Source organism: Schistocerca nitens, chromosome 1 (genome assembly GCF_023898315.1).
Source record: "Schistocerca nitens isolate TAMUIC-IGC-003100 chromosome 1, iqSchNite1.1, whole genome shotgun sequence".
NCBI classification, from domain to species: Eukaryota; Metazoa; Arthropoda; class Insecta; order Orthoptera; family Acrididae; genus Schistocerca; species Schistocerca nitens.
Window position 1 is genome coordinate 592,338,844 of NC_064614.1, and position 17,608 is coordinate 592,356,451.

Below are 17,608 nucleotides of genomic sequence, written 5' to 3' on the forward strand. Positions count from 1 at the left end.
CTCCTTTCTCTGTCGGTTGCTTCTTGGCGTCGCAATTCAGCTTGCGGAATGTTACTGATGGTGTGTAGCCAAGGGATCTGTGTGTATGTTAGTTAACTTGTAGTAATCTCGTTGATTCATACAGATGGATGTCTAATTTCATTGTATGAGCACTGTGTTGTCATGCTTGGGCACAGCATTTAGCTACTGGGTATAACAGTGTCAGAGCTTCCGCCCATAAAGTGGAAGCTTCAGCACCACAGATTATGCCAGCCAGTTTCTTTATGATATTATTTCGAGTCTTTAGCTTTCGGCTAGAGCTTTCCAGGTGTTTTTTGTATGTTAACGACCGATCGAGGGTGACACCAAGATATTTAGGCTGGAAATTGTGTCTAATCCTCTGTTGGCAGGAATACACGTTGAACTGTTGGTTTGCGATTGTGTTGTTTAAGTGGTATGCGGAGATTTATGTCTTGGCTGCGTTTGGTTGGAGACTCCATGCCTTCTAAGTCTGTAGACAACATTTTCTCCTTCCTCGAGTGTGCTGGTTTGTATGGTTGTGGCAAGGTCATTGGCGCAGCAAAACGTTTTGCTAGTAGTGTTTGGCACGTCACTGGTATACAGGTTGAAGAGCAGGGGCGCTAGGACGGATCCTTGGGGAAGCCCATTTTTTATGGTATATGACTTACTCTGTTTTTGTTCAACGCTAACCTTGAAGTAACGGTTTGTTAACATATTTCCCTCAAGTGTCGTCAGTTTCTTACTTGGTACATCCTTCTTTAGCTTCAGCAGTAGTCTATCTAGCCATACAGTATCATATGCTGCTGACAAATCAACAAAGGCCACCGATGTCTTTAGTTTCTTCTGGAATCCAGCCTCACTGTAGGATGTCAAGGCTAGAACCTGTTCACAGCAGCCGCACTAGCTTTTGAACCCAGCCCGATGTATGTTGAAGTTATATTATTTATTATACCTTGAATTCTGTTAAGAATAAGTCGTTCCAGTAGTTTGAAGCACAAGCTGAGTATCGAAGTTGGGCGGTAACTTCAGGGGTCATCAACTGGCTTTCTGGACTTGAGGGTTGGTAGTGTATGTGCGATCTCGAACTGTTGAGGCACTTTTCTAATGTCGAGTATGTCGTTTTAGAACCTCTTCAGCCAAGTCCTTCCATGTTCCACAATATTTTTTATAAATTCAGGGAATATGCCATCCAGTCCTACTGCTTTCCTCATTTTCAATGTTTTGATAGCCTCAAAAAATGGCTCTGAGCACTATGGGACTTAACATCTGTGGTCATCAGTCCCCTATAACTTAGAACTACTTAAACCTAACTAACCTAAGGACATCACACACAACCATACCCGAGGCAGGATTCGAACCTGCGACCGTAGCAGTCGCGCGGCTCCGGATTGATAGCCTCATTCGTATCTCTTTCATTAAAGGGGTCTGATAAGGTGGTGTTATCATGAAGGTAGCTATTGACTTCATTCAGCTCACCCTTTATCTTTTCTTTGGTGGATAAATCTACAGGGACCTTCTTAGCTCTTGATTTGATGTGTAATGCTAGTTCTGATTATCTTCGGTTGCTGATTGCAAACATTGCAGTGTCAAGTTTCCTTAATAACGGCCACGCCTTTCTGCTTGAATGAGTGAAATTTAAACCGGAAGTCAGGGCCATCCATCTATTTCCTCTTTCTCGCTTCGTTTAGCTGTTATAGAATTCTTCTAGCAGTATCAGGGTTTTCAGTCTGTTGGTATCCTGCGTACATGTTTTGTGTTGCGTCATCCTAGCAAGGGGTGTAATGTTCCCTGAGCCCTCGTGGTATATCGTGTTTGGCTGCACCAATGATGACTCCCACAAATCTCTTATAATTTTCTACTTTTGGCACTATCCATCGTAAGTTGTCGTCGACCTCATGAGTATACCGATCCCAGTTAGCTTTCCTGAAATTCCAGCTTACCTTATTAATAGAATTTATGATAGGTATCTCAAACCCTGTACTGATTATTTTATGGGGAAGCTCTTTAGAACTTTTCTAGTACGACTCAAATGAAGTGTCTTTTCGTCACTGGAGACAAAGCACATGTCAGGGTTAGGTAGTAGAGCAAAAGATTTTCATTTCTTTGGCGTCATAACTAAGACTATTTCTCCTTCTGCCCATTCTACTAAATGGTTCAAATGGTTCTGAGCACTATGGGACTCAACTGCTGAGGTCATTAGTCCGCTAGAACTTACAACTAGTTAAACCTAACTAACCTAATGACATCACAAACAACCATGCCCGAGGCAGGATTCGAACCTGCGACCGTAGCGGTCTCGCGGTTCCAGGCTGCAGCGCCTTTAACCGCACGGCCACTTCGGCCGGCCCCATTCTACTAGTTTCCTTCCATTATCATCACTGTTTTTATTACCCTAGGTATTGTGATGGCTGCTGAAATCATCTAAGTATATACACGGCTGAGGTACAGAGGTAAGACTGGAATGGGCCAGTGGACGTTCGGTGGTTTGTACACTGAAACAACAGTTAAGCCACTCAGCTCCACAGTGATTATTTCGATGCTGCTGATCTCTTGGCAAGTCACTCCCTTAGTATCAGGAAGGCTATTTCTTACATAAGTGATAGAGCCATGTACTGATGATGGCAGGTATCCTAACATTTTGTATCCTGCAGCCTTACCCTTTGTTATATGATCTTCATTTAGATGGGGTTCTTGGAAAGCTATGATATCGCTATTATGATCAATGGCTAGTTTTCTAAGGTATTCACATTTGTCTTTTGATAGTCCTTTTACATTTAGCTGTGAAATATGGATACTTCGTCCTGAATTCTTTGTCATCTTTGTTCGGCTCTGAGAAAAGCCTTTGTTGCAGCCCGTTTTCTTCTGCTGTTGTCTTGAATAGCCATAAGAAATCTTTGATCTAGAACGGCTCCGGTGATGTAGTTTTCTCGCCGTCGTGCCTTAGCCGTCCGTTGCTAGGCGTACACCATTTAGGAGGTTGTCTACACGTCGCACCCCCACTGTTTCCCTGTAGGGCTATGTGGTTTTAAGAATTTGCTTATTGCATATTTTCTTCTGAGATGCAGGGGAGGAATACTAGAAAGGCCAGACAACAGCTCTAACAGTGCCAGCAATGGTTCTCATGACCTCATTCACACATCCACACACGTCTACCTTAGGGGTCTGTGCGCTGCATTTCCATTCAGCGGCACAATTCAGCAGCTGAGTACACCGATGATACTACAGCATCGCGAAATATATCTGCATTTCATCCTCAGTTTTTCCGACTATTGTGTGGAGCAGATTTACTCTAGGGCCAATCTTCGTCGTCTGGTTCATACTGTGTTCCTTAAACGACAGTATCTGGTCGAGGGTAACACCTAAATATTTAGGGAGTGGTTACAGGGAACTTCAGTTCCATCAAATAGCACTTGTAGCTTCTTGTGAGGCACTATATTATTGGTATGTAACGCTGTGACTTCTATTTTACATGGATTTGCAAAAGTGCTCATTCAATATGGGAGGTCACTTGAGTGTTCTCTCACACTGAATGTGCAATTTGTTCTAACATATTAAAACCAGGTCATCTGCATAATAAATTTTTATGACGTTAGTAGCTGGCATGCCATGGACTTTAAAACTGAAAAGAATGGTACCCAGAATTAATGATAACGTAAACCGCATGCACACACTTCTGGCGTGCGGATTCCTACACACTCATATTCAGTGACTCGGAATGTTTGACGCGTAAGAGTACATGTATGTCAACACTTTTGTATCGTAATATCAGGAACCTTTACGCCTGACTCAGAAGATGACGGCACAGCAATAAGTCAATGTCACCGTGTCTCCTCATATTTTATCTCTCATAACACAACATATTGCATCACACATACAGCGTGTGATACGACAGGAAGGATCGTTTGAAGCAAAAAACTTCGTATGGAGGTATAGAATACTCCGAAGGGCTTCCGAGATACATCAAATTTAATGTGCATTGTTAGTTTCTGTGTTATTCAGCATCTTGTCAGGTTTCCACACGTTCAACTGTTAGTAGACATTACAACACGGATATCAATTGAAAATATGTGTTTTAACGCATTCACCTTTAAGCCGTATCGTACATGTCATATTACAGTTCACAATAAATGTTCTTACATTCCACGGACTTCATTGCATTTGTGCACTCTTGGGAGAAAATGTGCTGTTGCCTGAGCACCTCTGCACATCCCCTAAAAGGGACAGCGGCATCCATGATGCAACCAAGTAATTTATCTCGCTTGTTCACCTTTCCTTTGCACACCTCAGACTTTATCCAATCCCACAAGCAAAAATTTAATGGCGTAAGGTCTGGCAGTCTTGGTTGCCAGTTAATTGTATTACCACGGCCAATCCAGCGATTAGGATAGTGCGACTGAGCCCAAAAACAAATGAACAATAAACGTGTTTTATCTCGAAAACCATTCGGAATGAGATGTAAGTCCGTATGAGGTTTTTGCTTCAAATGATCGTTTCTGTCACATCCATAAATACTGACCACTCATTCTGGGACACAGTGTATCTCATACGCACATTGCACGTAAGGTATCACTGCTTACTTGTCAGACAGGAACGCAGGGAACCCTCCCAAAACTTCTCCACCTTCGCTTACTGTATGTCGATTAACTGACCAGGCGTTGATACACTGTATTTGTTGTGTCGCCAGTCACATTCACGCCACGGCACCTATGGTGATGAGCAATCCCGTTGGCCAATAACATCCGGAATGTAAGACTCTGAAATTTTCCCGTACTGGGTATGGTAAAATGGCGGTGTCGTGTATTTGCATCAGCCTCAGGAATCGTCACCCCACCATGACTCAAGGGACCTGTAACTTCATAGGCTCGGGCCGTCTCGTCGACAACGGAAACTGGCCAGTTTGTAGCCAAGCAGTTCTGCTAACCAGCAGCCCAACAAGTGGTTCTAAGACGTCCCGTAGTCAAAGCGCCGATACCGCACGGGTTTCTCGCAACACATCCACCCAGGCCAGCCTCAGGGAAGAGAAATTCAACAATCTTACTCCAGAAGCGACTAGCTATGTATTTCCCTCCAGAAAAGTTAAGAAACTACATCTGCGAAATTTAGTTATTATCACAAGGTGATATGTGACTCTACTGTCCCAGCAGTTCATGCTTAGCAGTACAATCACGAATGAGAAAAAGCAACTGGATTCACATCAAAGTATCCATTACCGTAATAGTGCTTAAGCGATGTAGGGATACACTAGAAAACATAAATCTGAAAATCCGTACGCGGAACCAGAGCTTGGTTCCCCAGAGTACCTGCCAGTCTTAACCAGTGTGCCATCTCGCTGGCGTAACAAAAGAGAGGGACATTAAAGAGAATTCCGTCTCGTGTATGTCGAGGTTCTCACTGAAGAAGCAGGAACTGTGACCGCAGCAAATATCCTCACATACTTTACTAATTTCCAGCATTATGGAAGACATGACGTCAGCGACTGTATGGTTTACCAAATTATACAATAAATTGCAGAAAACCGTCGAAGTCGCAATATTAATTTTCTTTATCACTTGATGACTATTTTCGAGCCGAAGTTCATTATCAAATCATATAATAAGCTATGGAATGACATACACTACGACAGGTACATGATTGGTCATTCTTGTTAAACACATGTTTTAAAGCAGTGCACAGCTGAACTTCATTCACCTAACTAGTTAGGTGTCTGAAGTTCAGCTCTGCATTACTTTACAAGATGTGTTTAATTAGAATGAGCAGTAATGCTTTCATCTAACTACACTACTGGCCATTAAAATTGCTACACTAAGAAGAAATGCAGATGATAAACGGGTATTCATTGAACAAATATATTAGCTAGAACTGACATGTGATTACATTTTCACGCAATTTGGGTTCACAGATCCTGAGAAATCAGTACCCAAAACAACCACCTCTGGCCGTAATAACGGCCTTGATACGCCTGGGCATTGAGTCAAACAGAACTCGGATGGCGTGTACAGGTACAGCTGCCCATGCAGCTTCAACACGATACCACAGTTCATCAAGAGTAGTGACTGGCGTATTGTGACGAGCCAGTTGCTCGGCCACCATTGACCAGACGTTTTCAGTTGGTGAGAGATCTGGAGAATGTGCTGGCCAGGGCAGCAGTCGAACATTTTCTGTATCCAGAAAGGACCGTACAGGACCTGCAACATGCGGTCGTGCATTATCCTGCTGAAATGTAGGGTTTCGCAGGGATCGAATGAAGGGTAGAGCCAAGGGTCGTAACACATCTGAAATGTAACGTCCACTGTTCAAAGTGCCATCAATGCGAACAAGAGGTGGCCGACACGTGTAACCAGTGGCACCCCACACCATCACGCCGGGTGATACGCCAGTATGCCGATGACGAATACACGTTTCCAATGAGCGTTCACCGCGATGTCGCCAAACACGGATGCGACCATCATCATGCTGTAAACAGAACCTGGATTCATCCGAAAAACTGACGTTATTCCATTCGTGCACCCAGGTTCGTCGTTGAGTACACCATCGCAGGCGTTCCTGTCTGTGATGCAGCCATGGTCTCCGAGCTGATAGTCCATGCTGCTGCAAACGTCGTCGAACTGTTCATGCAGATGGTTGTTGTCTTGCAAACGTCCCCATCTGTTGCCTCAGGGATCGAGACGTGGCTGCATGATCCGTTGCAGCCATGTGGATAAGATGCCTGTCATCTCGTCTGCTAGTGATACGAGGCCGTTGGGATCCAGCACGGCGTTCCGTATTACCCTCCTGCACCCATCGATTCCATGTTCTGCTAACAGTCATTGGATCTCGACCAACGTGAGCAGCAATGTCGCGATACGATAAACCGCAATCGCGATAGGCTACAATCCGACCTTTATCAAAGTCGGAAACGTGATGGTACACATTTCTCCTCCTTACACGAGGCATCGCAACAACGTTTCACCAGGCAACGCCGGTCAACTGCTGTTTGTGTATGAGAAATCGGTTGGAAACGTTCCTCGTGTCAGCACGTTGTAGGTGTCGCCACCGGCGCCAAACTTGTGTTAATGCTCTGAAAAGCTAATCATTTGAATATCACAGCATCTTCTTCCTGTCGGTTAAATTTCGCGTCTGTAGCACGTCGTCTTCTTGGTGTAGCAATTTTAAAGGCCAGTAGTGTAGTTAGGTGAATGAAGTTCAGTCCTGCACTGCATTACGAGTTGTGTTTAACTATAATTAACACTCATGTCATTGTCGTAATGTATGTTACTTCGGACCATGTTGGATGATTGGATAATGTGCTTAGGGTCGAAAATAGTCATCAAGTAATAAAAAAATTAATATTGCAACTTCAACGGTTCTTTGCTATTTATTGCACAACTGGCGAATCCGGTAATGCTTCACAGTTGCTAAATATGTATGGGAATTGGATATACATCTTAATCTCCTTCTCTCCCTCTCTCCATCCCTCTCGTCTTCCGCTCTCCTTTTGTCCATCTCCTCCTCCTCCTCCTCCTCCTCCTCCCTATCTGTCCATCACCTTCCTCCATCACCCCATAGCTCTCTTATTCCACACCCTCTCTGCCCATTTCCTCCTACCTCATCTGTCTGTCCATTCGTCTTTCCCGTTCTTTATGTCCATTTCCTCCCTCCTTCTCTGTCCATTTCTTCCTCTCCCTCACCTTATTTATTGTTATTACAAAGGGAACCTTGATTGGGAATAGAACTCAAAACGAATGGGTAAATCGGTTGGAATCATTTGTACATGGGGAACCACAAAGACCTTTCCAGCTGTTGCATCTCTGAGGATAGTAGCTTTAATGGCAGAATTTCGCATGGTTTTAATCTACGAACAGGTAGGATTACAAAGTTAGCCATAAACACAACTTTGATGTTTTCTGTAAAAAATGACTGCGAAAAGGCGTATAACACCGATGGTTTACCGACTCTCGGGCACGCCGCGTACAACTAGCCATGGGAAATCACCACCAATAACACACGCTTGGTCGTCTGTTCTGTCGACATTCCAAATTAGTTTGTGTGTAAACTCCGACTGAGCGAATCAAACATCCGTTGTTCCAGTGTCATAATGAATAACACGTGAGAATTTCTAATTCGATTTGCCTCCAAACGCTGTCTACGCTCTTCGTCAGTCTCGCTGACTCAACGATCACGTAGTTCTTTGCGCGCACGCCGACCGGTATTTCGACGTCTCACTGTTGGCATTTTTCCCAAAGAAATATAACACGAACTGAAGTCAATTGAATGTTTGCAACACACCAAATTACCCAAAAAAATTAACAAGAATTGACATCAATTCAATCTTTACTACACACCAAAGATAAGATCACCACCGATGACACACTGAAAAATCGTTTTCAATCATATCCTTTTTTGCAAAATATCAGTATTCAATGCGGAATTTATAGTTGCTATGCAAATACGTGACAGCAGAAATGTAAAATCGAACGTTAACTGTTTTTTGTTATGACAACATGTGACAACAGAACTGTCAAAGCGACAATCCTGATAATTACGAAAAGAAAAAGGAAAAAAATTAAATAAACAAAAAATACAGCCAAATCTGTCGAGCCGAGCAGCTACTCACAGAGGTACAGTGTGGACTGTAATTAAACTTGGTAGATATGCTTTAGTGTTAATGCGGAAATAGTTTACGCGGAAAAAAAATTAGTTCCAATTTTGGCCCCAGGTGCTGAAATTTTTTTGTGGTGAGGTCTTATGGGACCAAACTACTTAGGTCATCGGTCCCTAAGCCTGCACACTACTTAGGTTGACTTAAACTAACTTACGCTATGGACAACACACACACACACACACACACACCCATGCCGTTACGCCGTGTCATATTCCTCTTCAAACTTCTTTAATGGTCGGCGTTTCCATTTCTCTGCTGGAATGTTTTTCAATAGTCCACTGGTATCCTTGGTTAGCTGCACACCGTCGAAAGACAGTTCAAGTTCGATTTTTTTTTCTCGAGAAAACTGAGTTGGGCGGTCGTTATGATATAAATACTGGAAACAGATACAGAAAGAGAGGAAGAACTCAAAATACTACAAATGCCTCGATTGTTTCCGTAGCTGTTCATGTACCTCCTCGCCTTTGCTGGTTTTTACTCCCGTGATAGCGAGTAGCCACGAACGGAAGCCTGTAGCTATCATCTCTGTTGAAATTGTACTCAACATATTGTGCCGCTTCATCAACTTACGTTCTATAAATCTTACTTTCTCTGGCTACCACACGTACATTCTTAAAATGTATTATAAGGCTTACTGTATCATATTGGGTCCAACCCTTCACAGATTTTTGAAATTACTTACAATACTTCATTCATTCATTTGTATTTTACACTAGATTTGATTTTTTCCATGAATAGTTTTCTTTTTTTAATTACTTGTATTTCATAAAATCCGCACCAAGAAAGTTCTTAATTAATTTTAACATTTACCAAATATTTAACAGTAAATACTGGAAATGTTTCACTTTCCGCAGATCGACTGTTCCGCATAATTGAAAGAAACTCTCATCTGGAGTAGATGTCCCAGGCAAAGACATCGCAAACTCAGTATTGCAACATGAAATATCAGTCTTTTGAAACACCTTATAAATTGCTTTCCACTTCTCGTATTTGGCACTTTTTCAGAACCTGAACCACAACCTAACCTTTAGTTTTGAGTTAACTGGTTCAACTATGTACATTCATCAAATAGGTCATCAGTATTTATGGGATTTTTTATAACTGCATTAGCAATTTGTAAACTTTCTCTTAAACCAGACCACGCAATATAAGTTCGTAAATTTATGCACTGAAAGTTACTAACTTTACAAAAGCTCGTTTTCCACAACTCTAAGTATTGAACATTGGAATTATAAAAACTGTCTATGCTTGAGAGAAATTGTTCTTCCTGAACACATTTTTTTTCTTTTAGAGAGCATAGCAATAGGATGGTATAAATTTGAGAGTTTTTCTTTCCTGGAGTTGACAAATTGATTCAGAATATATCTGAAATGCTTCTGCTGGTGTGACAGAATTAGCTTCCAATTTCAGACCTATGTTATTAAATAACTGTAGAATTAACATACAAAAACTCAAAAATATTTTACTTTCCAGATTCTCCAAAAAATCTATTAATGATTTTCGCCATTTGTTACAAGGTAGGAAGTATCATCTCAGGCCATCAAAAATGAAAAGAATTCTTCTATTGCTGTTAACAAACTAAGGAACCTTGTGCTACTATGAGATAAATAGCTTTTTGTAATCTGTTTCCAGAAATTCACAGAACTTTTTAAGTATCGTTCCTCTTACTGTATATGCATGAATATACGTATTTATAAAATTTTTGTAACAATAGCTTTTGTATCCAGTTGTAGAGAAACACAAGGTATTTGTACTGAATTGTATACGATGTGGGATGAACAACCAATTACTAAAATAGATCTGTCTAAGTCGCGACGAACTTTTCTGAACACATTTTTCTTTTCTTTTATCTTTACACCACCAAAATTACTGTTAGTATTATCTGCAGTATAACAAACCAACTTTTTCTCAAACTTGTATTTTTTCACACGTTACAAAAGATAGTGAGTCAAAATTTAAGCAGTTCCGCCTGATACTTCATCGAAAATTAGAAGCTTAACTTGAATTCCCTCCTCCAGATTGAAATACCTTATAATAATAGGAACAAGTTTTATTCCACTTCTGTTTGAACTGTTCATCATTACTGTTACGTAATTAAAGTTTTCCAAAGGACGCAACACATTATCAAATACAAATGGCCAAATAACGTTGAATTTAATTGCTATAGTTTTGATTCTGGCAGACGAAAATTTTGGGTCACGTAACTTTTGAACCAGTTTCGATCTGCAGCCTGATATTCAGCTAAGGATTTGCGTCTCTTGCGACGCTCTCCGAACAGACTTCTGCGGTGAACTTTGGAAAGCCAGCCGTATACGTTCTTATCAGCTTCACTTGTTCCAGGTCGTCCAATATAGGGGCTTCACATCAATGCCTGTTGTCTGCCTAAAATTCCTGTACCACCAGTATATTGACATCCGCGAGAGTGGCTGCTTCCTATGCAGTTTTTAGAAGTTCCTTTGAACCGGCGGGTCCGGTTTGGTATGAATAAATCATTCCACACACTGGGCCTTTTTTTGGACCCTTATCATTATGCTTCACTCACGATGACCTTGAACACACAAACAAAACTTTTAGAATATGTCTGTCACACAAACTGAACGTGGTGTGAATGCCTTAACAACGCAATTAAAGGACACTTTTTTCTAAACCCCGTAATCGTTTCCCATTGAGACGCATATGTTTGTAATTTGGCGTAAAGGTGCTACAACATTCGTCTGTTGGTTGGTGCAAAAGCGTGGCGCCCTGCCACGTCGCTCTTGGGCCCGACTACGCTTCAGTCAGCAAGGTGTAGACACGTGCGGGGAAAACAGCGTTCAGAAATTCATGTGACGTGTGAAGTGGGTTAATGACGTTGCTTTCGCACCATATTTCACGATAATTCTGCCCAGCAGCACCTTGGAGGAGTCACACGATGTGAAGGTCGTCACGCCCCCTGTTACCCACATTTCACCCCTTCCTTCGATGTCTATCACATCTATCGATTTCCGCCTCATTCGGATAATTCCTTCGTGGTGCGTCGTTTTTTTCGTCTTAGAGTGTAATAATATAAACTGATATTAGTAAGAGTAAATATTCTTTTGAGAGCAATGAATTTCTTTGCGAACAGTGAAATGAATTTCGTCATAGAGATGAATTAAGTTCACAGAATAACAGTAGAATCACTATATTCACGATAATGTTCAGATGTTCTTTGCACAACTAAAACTGAAGCGTGTAACTGGTACATAATGGTGACATTCCGTTTGTACGCTTTAACAGAAAGGATGCAATTAATTCTTCATCCATTACTTCGAAAAATTAAGAGAAACTCATCGTTGCATTTATACTGTTTACTGCGACAGCTTACTCATGGACGGACAATTCTGTAGTTCATTGTCAACTTGAGTCAGCAATTGTTAGTAACTGCTTCGTAAGTTTTCCAACCAGGCACTTCATCGAACACTGCATACCAAGGCTTGCAGCATATAGTTTCTAAACCTTCATCCATATTCTGCGAGCTGCTTTACACTGTGTGGTGGAGGGTATTTATATAAAATTATTATTTCCTCTTACCCTATTCCAGTTTGTAAAAAAAAACACTGTGGAAACTTCCAAATGAGGCAGTAATTCCCCTGTTTTTCTAGTCGTGGTCGTATAGAGAGAGATATATGCGAGGAAGCTATATTTTACTCGACTTTTCTAGGCACAGAGGCTCTCTGAATTTCAGCTCCAAAAATTTCTGTGATGCACGACGCCTCTCTTTCAGCTTCTGCCACTGGAGTGTATAGAGAGAGATATATGCGAGGAAGCTATATTTTACTCGACTTTTCTAGGCACAGAGGCTCTCTGAATTTCAGCTCTAAAAATTTCTGTGATGCACGACGCCTCTCTTTCAGCTTCTGCCACTGGAGTTTCTTCAGCATCTCTGGAATGCTCTTTTTTTTCTAAACGAACCTGTGACTAAATGCGCCGCTTCTCATTACATCTCTGTCTCTTCTATTAATACATCCTGGTAAGAGTACCTGAGTAACGAACAATATTCAAGAATAGGACGAATTAGTGGTATCTAGACGACATATTTCGTGGATCAGTTATATTTTCTTAAGATTTTTCCAATAAATCTCATCCTGTCATCGGATTTTCTGATGATTATATTTATGTGAGAAGGAAAAAGAAGGAAAATTATTGTTTAATGTCCTGTCTGTAACGCGAAGATTTTTTGAGTGCTAACAACGCCCGGGGCGCGTCCACAATGGCAGTCACAGTTTCTATAACAAAGAAAGAGCATAACTTTTCTTCTTTGAGGCCGGTAGTGTAAAATATGTTCTCTAGTGACATGATTGTTATGAATATCAGCCACACACTGCTCTTTAAATGGCTTTCATTTTATAAGTCGCTTACGATTACCCCATTTCGGCATGGTGCCATCATGAGGTGCTCTGGAAATACATAAGTAAATGATGGCCTTAGTATAATGGTCTGTAACTCCGATCAGAAATGTTGTAATGGATTCGTTTGGTGTTTCTACATTGCATATAATGTAGTTGCTTCCATGTCTTGTCCTTTTTTTACAATTATTACTTTTCCTTAGATGTACATTGAAGACTTATATCTGACTTTAGTCCTTTTTATGTATGCTATTTTTCTCTTGATAGCTTGGATGACAGTGGATCAGCGATATTACATGTTTACATAATTACCATTATAAATAAGTGATGTGTGAAAATTCGGCTGTTTTTTATAATTTTTAAAGGTTTGGTTCTTATTATGTTTTAGCCTTCGATTTTGTTTTGGTTTTAGTTGAGATTTTTATATTATATTTTTATTTTTTCGTAATAATTTTGTTATTGTCTATGAGTGAGTTGTGATGTTTTCTTTGTGTTATGTCTTTGTTGTATACTCTTCATCGGGGGGGGGGGGGGGGGGGGCGCAGAAAGATATGCGCAGAAAGCAACGTGTTTTCTCAGTAGTGCGCATGACGTCACGGTGGAAGCAGGTGTGCCAAACAGTACACAGTACGAATTGTGTGTGATTGTTTTTATTGTGTTGTTTTGTGTTTGAAGGAGTATTTTGATTGAGTTCTTTCTTCTGAGGTACTCAGTCAACAGCGGAAACATTCGGAATTCGGGAGTGTTAACGGTTTTTGCTGTAATTGATATTTGATTCGGAACTGAAATAGTTAGCGATAGTGGACAGCGGGATCAACATTGTGTTCGCCAGCTCTATAGTTTATGGTTCGTCCTGTGAAATTCTTATTGGAGAATCTACAAGTGAGTGAGAAAATTAATTTTTACAATGCCAAGCTATGCTGTTACGGGCTGTTTTTCCTACAACCGGAGCACAAAGGGAGCTGACGTAATGTGTCACAGTTTCCCGCGTAATGAAACATTAGAAAAACTATGGTTGTCGAATTGTTGTGGGAAAGGCAGTGTAAATGTTGCGCATGCACGAATATGTTCTCGCCATTTCGCAGAAACAGATTACTTAAGGTATTTACAGTCTGAATTGCTTAATTTGACCCGAAAAAGAATGCTCAAGCCAGATGCAGTTCCTTCGTGCAATTTGCCGTGCAGTAGTGCGACTGTCAATGTGTCACCCGCAATAAGAAGACAGATCAAATGGTATAAGAAACGAGAACTACATAAGAGATCTCTGGAAACTCTGGAAAAGCTGTCACCAAATAAGAAACATCATAATAAGAGCACATGTACACATAGTTTTTTTTTCAGACACAGATAAAGTTACTTTGATGAATACTATAGCGGCTTTAGAAATAAGGAATGCTGTTCTTACATACAAGTGTGTGCAACTTCGAGCTCTTAATTAAATTTATTTCAATGCGATTAAATGAATAGTTTCTGATTTATCTGAGCCGAGGTTTCGAATTTCAAGTGTGTGTCAGTGTGGTTGTGATCTGATATTTTACCGATGTGTGAGGCATAAGCTGCGAAAGAATATAACTCATCAGTTTTCACTGTAATATTTTAGCAGTAGAAAAGCAGTTTAGACATCTCAATTCTCGTATAAACAAAATCTTCCGCCAAAAACTTGACGTAAACGCGCATGTCGTGTCGTCTGCTTCTGAGCGCTTGCTTCCACGCTGACGTCACTGGCCAGCCAATGGCAGAGCAGAGCGCTTAATGCCCAACCTTATTATTTAGTAACCTTGCTCTTCATGTTATTATGGTTGTTACTATGGGTATGAATTATTAAGCGTCTCGGATTTATTACTTTGCTCGTTTTCTTGCTTTATAAAATGAATAAAGTTTTCTATGTACTTTCTGTGCGCCAGAGAAATTAAAAACAATCCATCCACATTTTTTCAACGTCTACAAACAGGAAAACACAACGTAAAACCCATAAACGAAGCATTAGAAATCCTCCGTATTACCCAAAAGGGAGTAATCATGAATATCTTTGAGGAAATAGAGATATATTGACATTCATACGGGAGCCCCACAAATTTACTGAATGAACAAACCGACCTAAAGTACAGAAAGTACATGGAAAACTCATTCACATTATGAAGCAAGAAAATGGGCAAAGTAATAAATCAGAGACACTAAATAATACATATCCACAGCAACAGCCATAATAGCTTGAAGAGTATACAACAAAGACATAACACAAAGAAAACATCACAACTCATAGATAATAACAAAATTATTACGAAAAAAATAAAAATATAACATAAAAATCTCAACCAAAACTAAAACGAAACTCCGGCAAAAACATAATTAGAGCAAACCTATTAAAATTATAAAAAAACAACCGACTTTCCACACATCACTTATTTATAATGGTAACTATGTAAACATGTAATATCGCTGATCCACTGTCATCCAAGCTGTCAAGAGAAAATATCATACATAAGAAGGGCTGAAGTCAGATATACATCATCAACGTACATCTAAGGAGAAATTAACAATTCTAAAACAGAAAAAAAAGAATGGAAGCAACGATATTACATGCCAGGTACAAACACCAAAACGACTGCATTACAACTTTTCTGATCGTAGTTACAGACCATTATACTAAGACCATCACTTACTTATGTATTTACAGAGCAACATGCTGAAATAGGCTCATCGTGAATGACTTATAAAATAAAAACCATTTATAGAGCAGGGTAGCTGGCTGATATTCATAATAACAAAGGTAGAAAGCCAAATAAAATAAATCTCATAATTCTATCCACAGATTCGAGTTTCTTACAAAATTTAAAACTTGCAGATCATAATCTGAGAACGGGCAGATCTTTAATTAACAAGTCACAAAACTAAATCGATCGTTTTATGCAGTCAGAATAATTTTCCTCAGCCAACGAGCATTACCGTCGGATTCCTTACATGGAGAACAATCAAATGAAGGGGGCAGAGTAACTTTCACATTCTCCATTTGGTTAATGTATATAATGCACAAAATGGCGCATTTTCTTAACAGTTATTGGCCGTAATGTTTGAAAGTAAGGTGAAGCCACGTGGTGGTGTAGGCACTTGTTCGCAGAATTCGCGCCGAAACAGGTGTCTCACCCTGTGTGGAAAAGAGACCGAGCCGACCTTCGGAGGAGGCTGCACCAACAGATCGTTCCTCCCGGTGGTATCTTGGCTACTGATACCTACTTCTGAACTGCGAACTGCAACGCATACTGCGACGCGGTGCCCGAGTTTACACATAGCACAAGAGGCATTCTCCATGCCATTCGTTTGCTGATCTCGAACGCCTTCACTTCGCTGACAATAGTATTGCGGAAGTTACCGCCATTTTGTTTTTCAAGTGTTGTCTGTCATCCCCTCGGTAGCGACATTGTGTTAGGGCCGTCCGTGTAGATCAGCATGATTTGCGTTCGGAAGCTTGGCGCAGTCAAGCTGTTTACCACCGAGTAATTACACCGCTTACACAGCGATCTCACCAGTCTCAATGAGGTAAGCTTTTTCGATCGGCCCTGCTTCCTTTCCCGTTATAAGGATCTCTTGGCTGGCATCTTATCGTTCTCTCGTTCAATCATTCCTTGCTCTGGATCTCTTGGCTGGCATCTTATCGTTCTCTCGTTCAATCATTCCTTGCTCTCTTGGGTACTGGATTTAATCTCGTTCAGCATCAAAGCGTTTTGATGTATTGGTTTAATATCTTGACCTGCAGCAAGGTAGCTTCGTGCCAAATCACTCAGATTTGTACGCGCTTGCTAGAAAACTTGTAATAGAGCTACCTCACATTCGTGTGTCTTACTGCAGTACATATGCCTATTTTAATCGTATTCACTGCCTATCATGATCTGATGAAAGCTGGTTCTGCCTCGGTGCCAGTGTGTTGGCCAACTGAGGGCCTGCAACCAACCTGTCTGCGTGCTAGACACACTGGATCTACATCTGGAGTTATTAATAGGAGCACTCTCTTTGTTATCCCAAGCACTTTTGACCGCTAATTTGTATGTCACCTGGTGATTCGACCTGTTGTGGTGCCATTCATGGACAGCATTCCACAGGGTGTTTTCCAACAGGATAACGCTTGGCCACATACCGCTGCTGCAGCCAACATGCTCTACAGAGTTTCGACATGTTGCCTTGGCCTACTCGATCAGCAGATCTTCTCCAGTCGAGCACATATGAGACGTCATAAGATGACAACTTGAGTGTAATCTACAACCAGCATTAACCATCCTTGTATTGACCGACCAAGTGCAACGGTAATGGAACTCTAACCCACAAACTGACATACGGCACCTACACAACACAATGCATCCATGTTCGCATGCATGGATTCAACAGAGCCGGCCGGAGTGGCCGTGCGGTTCTAGGCGCTACAGTCTGGAGCCGCCGAGCGACCTCTCCGGTCGCAGGTTCGAATCCTGCCTCGGGCATGGATGTGTGTGATGTCCTTAGGTTAGTTAGGTTTAATTAGTTCTAAGTTCTAGGCGACTGATGACCTCAGAAGTTAAGTCGCATAGTGCTCAGAGCCATTTGAACCATTTTTTTGGATTCACCATTC